Below are 12,582 nucleotides of genomic sequence, written 5' to 3'. Positions count from 1 at the left end.
TTTTTTTTTTTTTTTTGGTTAAACCCTTAAGTCCCTCTTGGAGTCAATACTGTGTATTGGCTCCAATGCAGAAGAGGGGTAAGAACTAGGCAATGGGGGTTAAGTGACCTGATCAGGGTCACACAGCTGGGAAGTGTCTGAGGTCAGATTTGAACCTAGGACCTCCCATCTCTAGATCTGGCTCTCAATCTACTGAGCCACCATGCTGCCCCCTCTGTTCTGTTCTGACATTGCCTGTTCTAAGCCCCCTCCCATCTCTGATATTCCCAGTTCTAAGCTCCCTCCAGCTCTGACGTTCCCTGTTCTTTTGTTTGTTTGTTTGTTTGTTTTAATATTATGATTTTCATTTTCTTAATAATTTTTACTTTCAGAAAAATTTTCCACGGTTACATGATTCATGTTCTTACTCTCCCCTCCCCCACTCCTCACAGCCAACTCTAATTTCCACTGTTTTTTACATGTGTCCTCGATCAAGACCTATTTCCTTATTATTGATAATTGCACTGGGATGGTCATTTAGTCTACATCCAAATTCATATCGGCATCAACCCATGTGTTCAAGCAGTTGCTTTTCTTCTGTGTTTCTGCTCCCACAGTTCTTTCTCTGGATGTGGATAGTATTCTTTCTCATAAGTCCCTCAGGTTCTTCTCCTTTCACTCTGCATCAATTCCTGGTGGTCATTCCAGTTCACATGGAATTCCTCCAGTTCATTATTCCTTTGAGCAGAGCAGTATTCCATCACCAGCAGATACCACAATTTGTTCAGCTATTCCCCAATTGAAGGACATAGCCTTGTTTTCCAGATTTTGCCACTAGAAAGAGCACAGCTATAAGACATTTCCTGTTCTAAGCCCCCTCCCATCTCTGATATTCCCTGTTCTAAGTCCTCTCCAAGCCTGACATTCCCTGTTTTAAGACCTTCCCAACTCTTAATGGAGAATTTTAGAGCTAATCCTTTCCTTACAGTTGAGTCAGAAGTGATTTGCCAAGTAGCTGTCATAAAGAGAGTCTAGCCCCTTCTCTGTAGTCCAGGGTTCTTTTGACCCCACCTCATTGTCTTCAATGAAACTTTTTCAGTGTTTCAGACTCGTCTAACCCTTTTATTTCTCCTTCCTTCTCACTCAAGAATAGAATGATTGAAGGGTTCTTACCCACAGCCCAACTCCCAATGAGATAGTAGACTAAGACAAGTTTGGAATTTGGGACAAAAGAGTCACTATAGCTGGATCCCTCCCTGAACTCCACAGTCTCAAAAAAAAAGACAATTCTATTTTGTATTGTGGAAGTCTGGCCTCTTGGTTCCCCAGTAAGCTTTCCCCCAAGGTCTTCATTCAAAGCCATTATTCCCGGCTCTCACTTCTGGACTTAAGCAACAAGTGGAAGTTTTTGCAGTGCAAATGAAGAGAACTTAGATCTAAGGAAATCAAGTCAAGTCAAGGAACATTAATTAAATAGTCTATTCCAGGTATTATGCTAAGCTTTGAGAACACAAAAAAGGGCAAAAAACCAAATAAACAAACAAATCCTAAAAGTAGGAAAAACAACAGTTTGGAGACAAGAAAAGCCTGCCAAACTACAATGTTATAGGTCAAATTCCACACCAGTTAGCTTCAAAGGACCACTCAACCTTTCTCAGAGTGGCATCAAATCACCTTGGGGTTGTGATAAAACATCCAAAAAAGGCCAACTTTTCTGTGATAGAATTTTATCTGAAATTAAAGAAAATTAAATTTCTCAATTTCTCCAAAAAATTGAGACCTTAAAGAAGGAACAAATTTGTCTCATTTTAATCAGATTTTAAGAGAATGTGGATCAAATCATATTAGGTTTTATCTCTACCTATTGCTTCTAATTCTGTCCCTAGCTACCATCATTAAGACACTCCCAAGACACTGGGCATTTTCTCTGGCTGGTCCTCAAGCTTGGAACTCTTTTTCCTAATCTCAGCTATTGGGCTCCCCTTAAATCTCAGCTAAAATCCTATCTTCTACAAGAAACCTGTCCCAACATTCCTTAGTTCTTGTGTCTTCCCTCTGTAGATTATCTGTTTCCTATTTATTCAAGAAATAGCTTGTTGTTACTTAGTTGTTTACTTGGTTGTTTACTTAATTTACATAAATGTACTCTTACTTGTTTGCTTTATTTGCTTTGTTTACTTAGTTGCTTGCTTAGTTTTCTTAGTTGTTTACGTAGTTTGCTGTCTAATTAGTTGTTTACTTAGTTTGCTTAGTTGCTTACTTAGTCTACTTAATTTACTTGGTTGTTCACTTATTCTCCTTTGTTATTTACTTACTCTACTTGGTTGTTTATTTAGTTGTTTACTTAGATTACTTAATTATTTGTTTAGTTACTTGATTGTTTACCTACTTATTTACCTAGTCTACTTAGTTGTTTACTTAGTTTACTTAGTTGTTTGCTTTGTTTACTTAGTTGTTTATTTAATCTTCTTAGTTGTTCCTATGTTGTCTCCCTTGGTTAGTCTGTGAGCTTCTCTAGGGCGGGGACTGTCTTTTGCCTTTCCTTTTATCTTTAAGCTTAACATACTAAAAAATCATTTTGTTTGATAAATGATTGACTGATTTTAACAACTGGGAATGAACTCACTGTGCAGTAGAATACAAACTCCTTGAAGGCAAGATGTTCTTAGTTTTTGTCATTGCAAGTTGATTCTGACAAATAAAAAGAATTTTGCAAAAGGATTACCATGACTTTTGCCACATCAATTGTTGAGGATAAAGTGGCAACATAATTCTATGAAAAAACTTGGTAAGACTCTCCAAATAAAAACAATATAAATTCTGATACTTGGTGACTTCAATATGAAGGTAGGAAAAGATGAGGATTTGTTTCTAAAAATGGAAAAATAATGACTTTCAGATTATACAGAACACTCATACCTCTATGGGGCTTTCACAAAATACTAAATAACACTCTGTAAATGTTTTAATAAATAACAAATAACACGAAGTAACACTTTTACAAAATAATAATTATTAGGTGCTGAATATGGTGAACATCAAAACACCACCGAAAAAAGATGAAACTGAATACATTTTGATAGAAAAACTTTTTATGGACATGAGAATTATTTATGTCAGATGTCTGTATGCAGCTGGATGATCCGCTCATCAGAACTAAGATCAGAATTTATAATAGATAATGAAGAATTATAATGAAAAAAAGAAGTCATAAGTTGTGATCTCCCCTTAAATTATTTAAAGTATAGAATTACTTATTAATAAATGAATAAATTAATAGTTATTTGAATTACTGAAAATTTTAAAATAGGAAATAGACAACAGAAATGACATCCTTGCTGACTATAATAATTTCACTTGGAGGTTAGACCAATATAAATTAATAGCTACAATTAAGAGTCCAAATGAGGCCAGAAAGCACCTTATTCAACCAACATTCTGTTTTCTTGCCAAAAAGAAAAAGTGGGAAGTGATAAAAGGAGGTAGCAATGGGGGTTTGTTTGTAGTATCAGGTCTAATTCCAACCCTAGCTCTAACACCTGGTTAAAATACAAACTCATCTGTCAAAACTTAAGAAAGATGATGGATGATTATTAGCAATATTGTCTCATAAAGCATAGAGAAGCAGTGGAGGGTAAAGCCAGACTAAAGAAAACTCGATAGAAAAAGGAAAGTCATCCCAAGGGCATTCAAGAATGAAAAAGGGTAGAGGACTATAAAGAGAAGAAGAATAGAAAAGATTTGCATATTTTTTCTTATGAATTGTTTTCTCCATCAAGGAGAGTAGAACTACAATATTGAAAATTGACATCATAGTCCCTGATGGGCTTGACAGAGGAGGGGAAATGGCATTAAGGAGAACAAAGGTGGAGAAAACAGTCAGATTTCATTAAATATATATAAAATACTGCTGTGCCAGAGACAATATCATTGTGAAGGCAGTGAGGCATCTAAAGGAAGGGAGGATACCAAAGGTAAGAGAAACAACAACTTCAATTTCGTTGATTACTCAAAAGCTAATTAAAATTCCCATTCCTGTCCCACCCATTCTCTCTCTTTCTCTATATGTGTGTACATACAAACACATATGTACTTGTCAAATCAAATGTGCTCAAAATGTCAAGATTATTCCATTTTAGATGCCATTTAGCAAGAGGTAAAATCCCTTAAGGGAAATGTTTCTTGAATTTGAAATGTATTTATATATAGATAAATAGATTTAGATATATACATCATTAGATAGATGGGTATGTAAATATAGAGGTATAGATAGACAGACAGACAGACAGACAGACAGACAGATAGATAGATAGATAGATAGATAGATAGATAGACAGACAGACAGACAGATTGATGTCTCAATATCTATTCAGCTTCCATCTATGTATATCTAGGGGAAGCTAGGTGGCACAGTGGATAAACTGCTGGGCTTGGATTCAAAAGGACTCAGCTTCCTGAGTTAAAATCTTCCCTCAGACACTTACTAGATTAGTATCTCTGGCCATTTAAATCACTTCACCATGTTTGCCTCCGTTTCCTCATCTGTAAAATGAACTAGAAAAGGAAATGCCAAATCACTCTAATATCTTGGACAAAACATCCCCAGATGGGGTCACAAACAGGCAGATATGACTGAAACAACTGAATGACATCATCTATGTCTATTCATATATATCTATATCTCTCTATCTAGAGATAATAATGTTCATATTACCTAATCTCACAGGTTATTAAGTAAAGGACTTTTTAAATTATAAAATGCCATTCCAGGGTCATGAATTATTACTATAAATATATGTAGCCAATCTTAATGATCTGGGAGAAATGGGATTATATAAATCCCTTGACAATCCCTTAAAGGTAACAGTGTAAAAAGAAAGGCGGATTCCATGGTTCAGTAAAATATATATATATATATATATGCATATATATATACACACATATATGTATATATGTATAGCACATATATGACATATATATTCATGATAAAAGGAGGAAAATCACCTTTAATCATCAAGGATCTGATGGGGATTTATAGAATATGTTAGAAGTACTACAAAAAGAAAATACATATATTCACAACTGGACTTTAGAGAAGTATAATGAAAGCTTAGTGAATATATTAAGAAGGAATCAGAGGGGCAGCTGGGTAGCTCAGTGGATTGAGAGCCAGGCCTAGAGATGGGAGGTCCTAGGTTCAAATCCAGCCTCAGACACTTCCTAGCTGTGTGACCCTGGGCAAGTCACTTGACCCCCATTGCCTACCCTTACCACTCTTCCACCTATCAGTCAATACACAGAAGTTAAGGGTTTAAAATAAAAAAAAAAGAAGGAATCAGGCTAGAAAGACTTTAGAGAATTACCTAAACACTGTAATAATTCTTGGTAACCAACCATCTACATCCCAAGCCAGGGGTTGACAACCTTTTTGGCCGTGAGAATCATAAACGCCACATTTTTTAAAAATGTAATTTCATGAGAGCCGTACAGTGCTCACAGTGCCGCTCCTGTAACAGTGCCTGAAAAAAAAAAATTGACTTTATGGCTCCTGCAGAAAGAGCCATATCTGGCCCTCAGAAGAGCCATATGTTGCTGACCCCAGTCCTAAGCTCTTCAACTTTTCCAAAGCAAGAGAAGCTCCAATCTTGGGAACGGGATTTTAAAGGGGTCCAAGAAATAATCATGTGATTTTTTTTCAAGAGTCCATTTAACAAGGATCCCCTTGAGTTCCTTTGTTTTTTATTTTATCAAATGGTTTGAAAAGATCCTGAGAAAACCCATTTTATAGAATTCTCTTCCAGCTTCTCCTCTGATCCTACTTCCAACTTGCAGGTTTCCTATTTTAAAACTATGTTTATACTTATAACTAATCTGACGTGAAGGCAGGTAAGCACAGTGGACACTGATTTTCAGAGGAAATACTGCAGGTGATGAACCTGGACCTTAAGTCAAAGGACCTGAATTCAAATCCCACCCCTGAAGCTCCCTAACTGTTTTACTTTGGCCAGGTCACTAATTCTAACTATACCTCAGTTTTCTCACTTATAAAATGAGGTGGTTGGACTAGATGACTTTTGAGAGAACCTTTGTACCTAGATCTATTATTCTATTAACTAATTAAAAAAAATAATAATGAGTATTTACATAGCACTCTAAGGTTTGCAAAGTAGATTACAAATGTAAGATTAAAAATTAATATATAATAACTCCAAGTATGCTATTTTATAAGATTTACTAATAATCACTTTAAGTAAAGGAATAAAAATGTAATTATCTAACAAAATAAAACCACATGCCCAAGTTTTTCTACCTGCTCAAAATCCCCACATCCACGGCTGCCACCACAGGAAGAGAAGAGAGTGAGAGGTGGAACTACATAGAATTTATATCCTGCATACCTTAGCACATAATGACAGAAGGAGAGTGGGATGCTGGGAATTGTAGTTCAAGGGTACAAAATTCTAATTACACATTCTCCCCTTTGATCCTTGGGGAGACTAGTCTCTTCAATGGATCATTTAAACATAACTAACATAACTTTAACTAGAGATACATACAATATTGCAGTTTCTAAGGGGGAATTATAATAATTTGGGGATAAAAAAGGAAATAGAAGAGAAAAATAAGAAAAACCAATTATTGCTATATTTCAAAAAAAAAATTAGGGGTCAGTCCCTTTTGGCATAAGAGTGTATATTCAAAACAAATGCATTCAACCCCCCTACAGTCCAATTCACCACATCCTAAAGTTCACTCTGGATCTTTTGGTTTAGCATGTGGTTTCTACAGGCATCTTCATGGCACCTTCTCCAAATAGCTCACTTTCTAGATTTGGAGAGGTAGCAAGTTTCTTATCCTAAAATTACTCCAAAAGAATTTAAACTTTGCATTATAGGATAATAATACAACCCCCTCTGAGAAGGATGTTGATAAACACATGGATCACCCAGGGATACATGGTTGAGTTATGAGGTATATGAATCAAATGGCAAAAGAAAATCAAAAACACCAAAAAATCCAAATAAAAGAGAAAAAACAACTTCTTGATGAAATATAAAATGTCATAGTTTTATGTGTAAAAATTCTAAGTAAGGAAAAATAAAGCTATAACAGATCCTTGAATCAGGGCCTGATTAAAGTAATTTATGTCCCACAAGCCTGTAGTAGCAATTATGCACAGCCAGGACTACAAAAAATTTGCCACATTATGAAAGAAAGAAAAGAGACTAGATTTTAGCAGCAAATGGGAAATAGAATTCCCTGGTCTGATTTTACATTTTCTCTCAGGGATAGGAGAGTCAGCATTATAGCTAGACTGAGATATTTTGTCTGGATCTTGGACAGTAAATCCTGCATGTGATGTATGTCAAACAGCTGCAACCTCAAACCCCAAGCAAGTTCAAGTCCTCTTGTCTTGGAGTATAATCTCATCAATCCCATTGGGATTGGTTGGTCTCTTTGACCTTGTGCTCATTGGCACTATGCAGGTTAACTTTGTGCTTCTTTGGCACTATGCAGTGGTTCTTATGTGTTCCCTTCTCCTGGAATCAGGCACAATTATTAAGCCAAGTCCCATAATTTTTAACAATCAATGGCACTATTTCCATAGTCTGAAGCTTTGGGGTGTGCATTGACATTAGGGCTAATGGACATTTTAAACTTACTCTAGTACAAAATTAAAAAAAAAAACAGTAATACTGGTAACATGTGCTTCGAGTATAAAAAATAAGAGAAAAAAGAAAACTCAAATACTGTATTGCACATATAAGGAAAAGAATAATAAAAATGCTTTAAAAATAAAAAAAATATATAGCTTACAATCCGTGACACACTGTGTCAGCCAAGGAGATGTATAATATCAAGGTTTCCCACCCCCAAATGAGATCCATTTCCTTTTTAACTTGGCCATGATCCACAGTGTGAGTGCAAATGATTTTCACTAAGTTAATAGCTTTATAAAACAGTAATACAGCAGGTAATGCATATTTAAAGAAGTACCCTAAATCCAAAAAATCATAAAAGGCCAGTTAATGACAATAGCAAACAAACCCATTATCATATAGGATTTACATGAGTTGCTGTGTGAAACTTAAAAAACAAAACAAAACTTTGAAGCTCATGGATACTTGTCACAAGTTCTCCAATCTTTCAATCTTGGCTGAGATATTTTTAATAAAGTCTATTACTTCCATCATTCCATAATGTGGCAGAAGGGCTCAGAAAAAACACAAACCTCTGTACTGCTGATGAAAATCTTTTTGGTCTGAAATGTCACTAAGAATTTAGATCATTCTGGTGGAAGGGTAGAGTAAACAGAAGAGTTACTAATATAAAAACCCATTCAGAAGCTACTAGGCTTCCCAGGAAAATCCTTCCTACCTCCCAGATGAGAGTATAACCCAGGGTAACTAAGCCCCTTTGGGAAACCTCTGATATGAGAATGTAACACTGTAAAAGGCATGTCTTTATATGTCCCATCCATTTCAATGTGGAGCCAAGGACTACAATAGTGAAAATCACTTCAGATGTCTCATTCATTACATCTTTAATAAATATGGAGTTTGGGAAATATAAACAGTGCTATTGCACTTCACTTCAAATACTAAATGGACCCTTACCTCTTGTTATAAACAACTCAGAGGCAGGCAAATTATCATTCAGAGATAGGGATGCTATTAGATATCTAAAGATCACTTCTGAAGACTCCTTAAAATCAATTGAGATATTTAGCTTATTAAATTCTCCAAAAGTTGTATACAGGTTGTAACCAGTTTGATGGAGTCCATCCATTATCCTCTATGGGACATTTGACAAAGGCAAAAAGGGATAAAAGGCCATAAGGTCAACATGTGATCTAGATGGATCTGGTGACAAACCCAGCATTAACAAGGTTTTACCATGGAAAAGAGTTTGTGCAAGATGATTACGGGCTTTTACAATGGTATTTTCTCCAGTACAGTCATAGGGGAGGTACAAATAAACATAACAAATAAAAACAGTGCAACAGAACCTATATCTAATGGCCAAAACACAGTAACTTAAAATGATTCAGTGAAACAGAACAGTATAGATCAGATTAATATGTGAACTAAAAAGACAAAATTTCTGCTTAGGATTCCCTATTTTCCTAATTAGAGAGTAATATATGTGTTTCATTATCTTTTGGAAGCCAAGCAATGGTTAATTATCCTCATTAGTTTTCTCATGGGACACCTAATCACCTCAAGGATACCCTCTGTATCCTCCCACCCTTATACTTTTTTTCAAGTTCTGGAACCATAACCAAATTGATAGTACCTTTGCTCCTGAAAAAGATTTGTTCCTTTACTGCACTGTGGGTCTACTTACCATCCCTGTAATTTTCCTAACCAAAATACCTCTCCTGGGCAAAGTGTCAAACTTAAAAAGAAACAGGGTGACTAAACTATACATTAGGATGTGTATGGGACTCAAATTGACTTAGAAAACCACATATTAACATTATATTTCTATTGTATTTTTATTTATTTTGCTATTCCCCAATTACATTTTAATCTGATTCTGTGCAATTATTCAGCCCAATGCTAATATGTTTGGTATTTTTATCCAGGGCGCTATTGTCCTATATTCATATGAATTAAGCTCCTTGAGGTCAGACTAACTTTATTTTTTATTTGAATTTCTCTAGAACTTAGCACACTGCTTGACACATGCTGATAATTTTTACCTTAATTTTGAAAATATGAGAATTTTTATCTGGAATATGGAAACATTTCTATGAACTGATTCATAATGAAATAAGCAGAACCAGGAGAATAATTTTACCCATGCTTATAACAACAGAAAAGAAAACAACACAAAAGAAATCAGAATTCTGATCAATGCAATGTGCAATGGTGATTTCAGAGGACTGATTAGTGGTACAGAATGAGGCATACATTTTCACATATGGCCAATCTGCTGATTTGTTCACTTGGCTATGCTTGCTTCCTTTAAAAAACAACAACAACAACAACAACAACAACAACAACAACAACAACAACAACAACAACAACAACAACAACAACAACAAACCCTTATATTCTGCCCTAGTAACAATTCTAAGAGAGAAGGGCAAAGGCTAGACAAATGGGGTTAAGTGACTTGCCTGGGGTCACACACATCTGCCTTAGTTTCCTCATTTGTAAAATGGGAATAGTAATAGCACCTATCTTCCAGGGAGGTTGTGAGGAAAAAATGAGCTAATATTTGCAAAGTGATTTGGAAAGCAGAGGGCAGAGAAGGGGAGGGAGATGAGAGAAGAAAGGATAGGAGAGGAAGAGAAGAGGACCATGAGAGACTCTTGGAAAGCACTCATGTTGAAATCTCTGAAAGAAAACTAAAAGTCAATAGAAACAGGAAAAAAAAGAGTTGTCAGAGAAGCAGGAGAATAAGAGTATAATGTTTCTAGTCAAAGAATAATAGAATGTCCAAAAGATGTTCAGCACTGTCAAAATCTACATAGAGAAGGAAGAATGTGAAGGCAACAATATGGTACAGTGGATTGAGAGCTAAACTTGAAGTCAGAAAGACCTGAGTTCAAATCCTACCCAGCCCCTTACTAGTTGAGAGACCTTAGGCAAGTCACTCAACCTTTTTCAGCTTCAGTTTCCACATTTACAAAATGAATGGTTATAACAGTACAAGAGATATTTTGAAGATCACACATGTATACTTTTTTCAAACCTTAGAATATTATATAAATACTAGTTATTAAAGCTGAAAAAGAGACTTTTTTTGGACGGTTAGGTTATTTGTGAGTTTTAAGAGAATAATTTCCTTGGAATAATGGAGGTAGTAACTGAGTAGGTGGTTAGGAAATGAAAGTCTCAGAAATGAGTAGCTTTTTGAAGAAGTTTATCAGGCAAGATGAGGAAATATAATATATTCTACATGGATGGGGTGAAAAGTCAAGGGAAATGTCTCCTTTTTTAGATTTGGGCAAACCTAAATTTTATAAGTGTATGAGAAGAAGCAAGTAGAAAAAAGAGATTAGAGATGTATGAGATCAAGGAAGGATTATGATGATTGTAGCAAAGTTCTAAAGGAAGCAACTAATCAATTAATCAAACCACAAACATTTATTAAGTACCTACTGTGTGGCAGGCATTAACTGAAGTGCTATGGAATCAAAGACAAAGACTCATATATAAGTAAATATAGAGTTGGAAAAGACTTTAGATACCATCAAGTCCACATCCATCCCTGTATACATTTTGCATATGAAGAATCTAAGGCACTAAGGGGTAAAATGATTTGCCCAAGGTCACAAGACTATTAATGCAGAGGCAGGATTCAAATATAGTTCTCTAGCCAATATACCATGAACTTACATTCTATTGGGGTAATCATAGGCATATATTAATATATGAAAAATATATGTGAAATAAATCCAGAGTAGTTTTGTTATAGGAGAGGACTACTAGAATCTGGAGAGGAAAGAGATCAATAAAATTTCATGTGGAAGGTAGAATTTGAATAATGTTTTGGAAGGAAATTGAGGCATACAGAGACTAAATGACTTGCTTAGAGTCATATAGCTAGTGTTTTAAGTCTGGCTTTGAACTCAGGTCTTTGTAATTCCAGGTCTGGGCTCTATACACTGTGCATTCATTCATTTGAACAAGAATTTCTAAGATACAAGAGAGCATGAAATGAGGTAGGGCAGAGAGGTTGTTGCTGTTCAGTCATGTCTGACTCAACATGACCCCATCGACTTTGTCCATGATATTTTCTTGACAAATATAATGAAATAGTTTGTCATTTCCTTCTCTGCTGTATCCCTATTTTATAGATGAGAAACTGAAGCAAATAAGGGCTAAGTGACTTGCTGAGGGTCCCACATCTAGTAAGTGTTTGAAGCCAGATTTGAACACAGATCTTTCTGACTATGGGCCTGGGTGCTCTACCTACTGTACCATCTAGCTGCCTCAAAGAGATTAGCCTTAAAGAAGAGTAGAGATAGTACTTATCTAAGAAGAGGGAAGGTGGGGAAGCTGAGAAGTTTTGAAGAACAAAGGAGATAGGACCTAGAAGCTCATATTGGATAGTCCATTCTTTTTAATGAAGTAGGAAGCTAGATCCTCTAGGTGTACAAGATGGAGTTGTAGGAGAGATGGGAAAGGAGAAGAGATGTGGGCCAGTTACCATGGAGAATGAATTAGAAAGTCAAAAAGAGAAGAGTAGAGTTAGTTATGGTGCCCCAGACAATTCTCCAAGACTTACACTCTCTGGATGAGTTGCTACTCTGTATCAGAGAACAGCATTTCCAAACAAGGAATTCTCCACACCTATGAAATTAAGGTTAGACATTTCCTTCCCCCAAAAGGTCAGGACTGAGGTTATTCCAACAGAGATTATTTAGAAAGAGGATAGGAACTAGACCTGTATCTTCATTGATAAAGACGTTCCCTCTACCAATTCAGGGCAATTTTCTCTCCCTTTCCCTCTCCCTCTTTCCATTTCTCTCCCTTTCCCTCTCCCTCTTTCCATTTCTCTCCCCATTCCGATCCCCTTCCTTACTCTCCTCTCTTCCCCCTTCCTTTCTTCTTCCTTTCTTCTTTCCTTCCTTCCTTCCTTCCTTCC

The sequence above is a fragment of the Gracilinanus agilis genome, chromosome 1, assembly GCF_016433145.1.
Source record: "Gracilinanus agilis isolate LMUSP501 chromosome 1, AgileGrace, whole genome shotgun sequence".
Lineage (NCBI taxonomy): Eukaryota > Metazoa > Chordata > Mammalia > Didelphimorphia > Didelphidae > Gracilinanus > Gracilinanus agilis.
The sequence above is the reverse complement of the archived record's forward strand: the minus strand, read 5'-3'. Positions refer to the sequence as shown.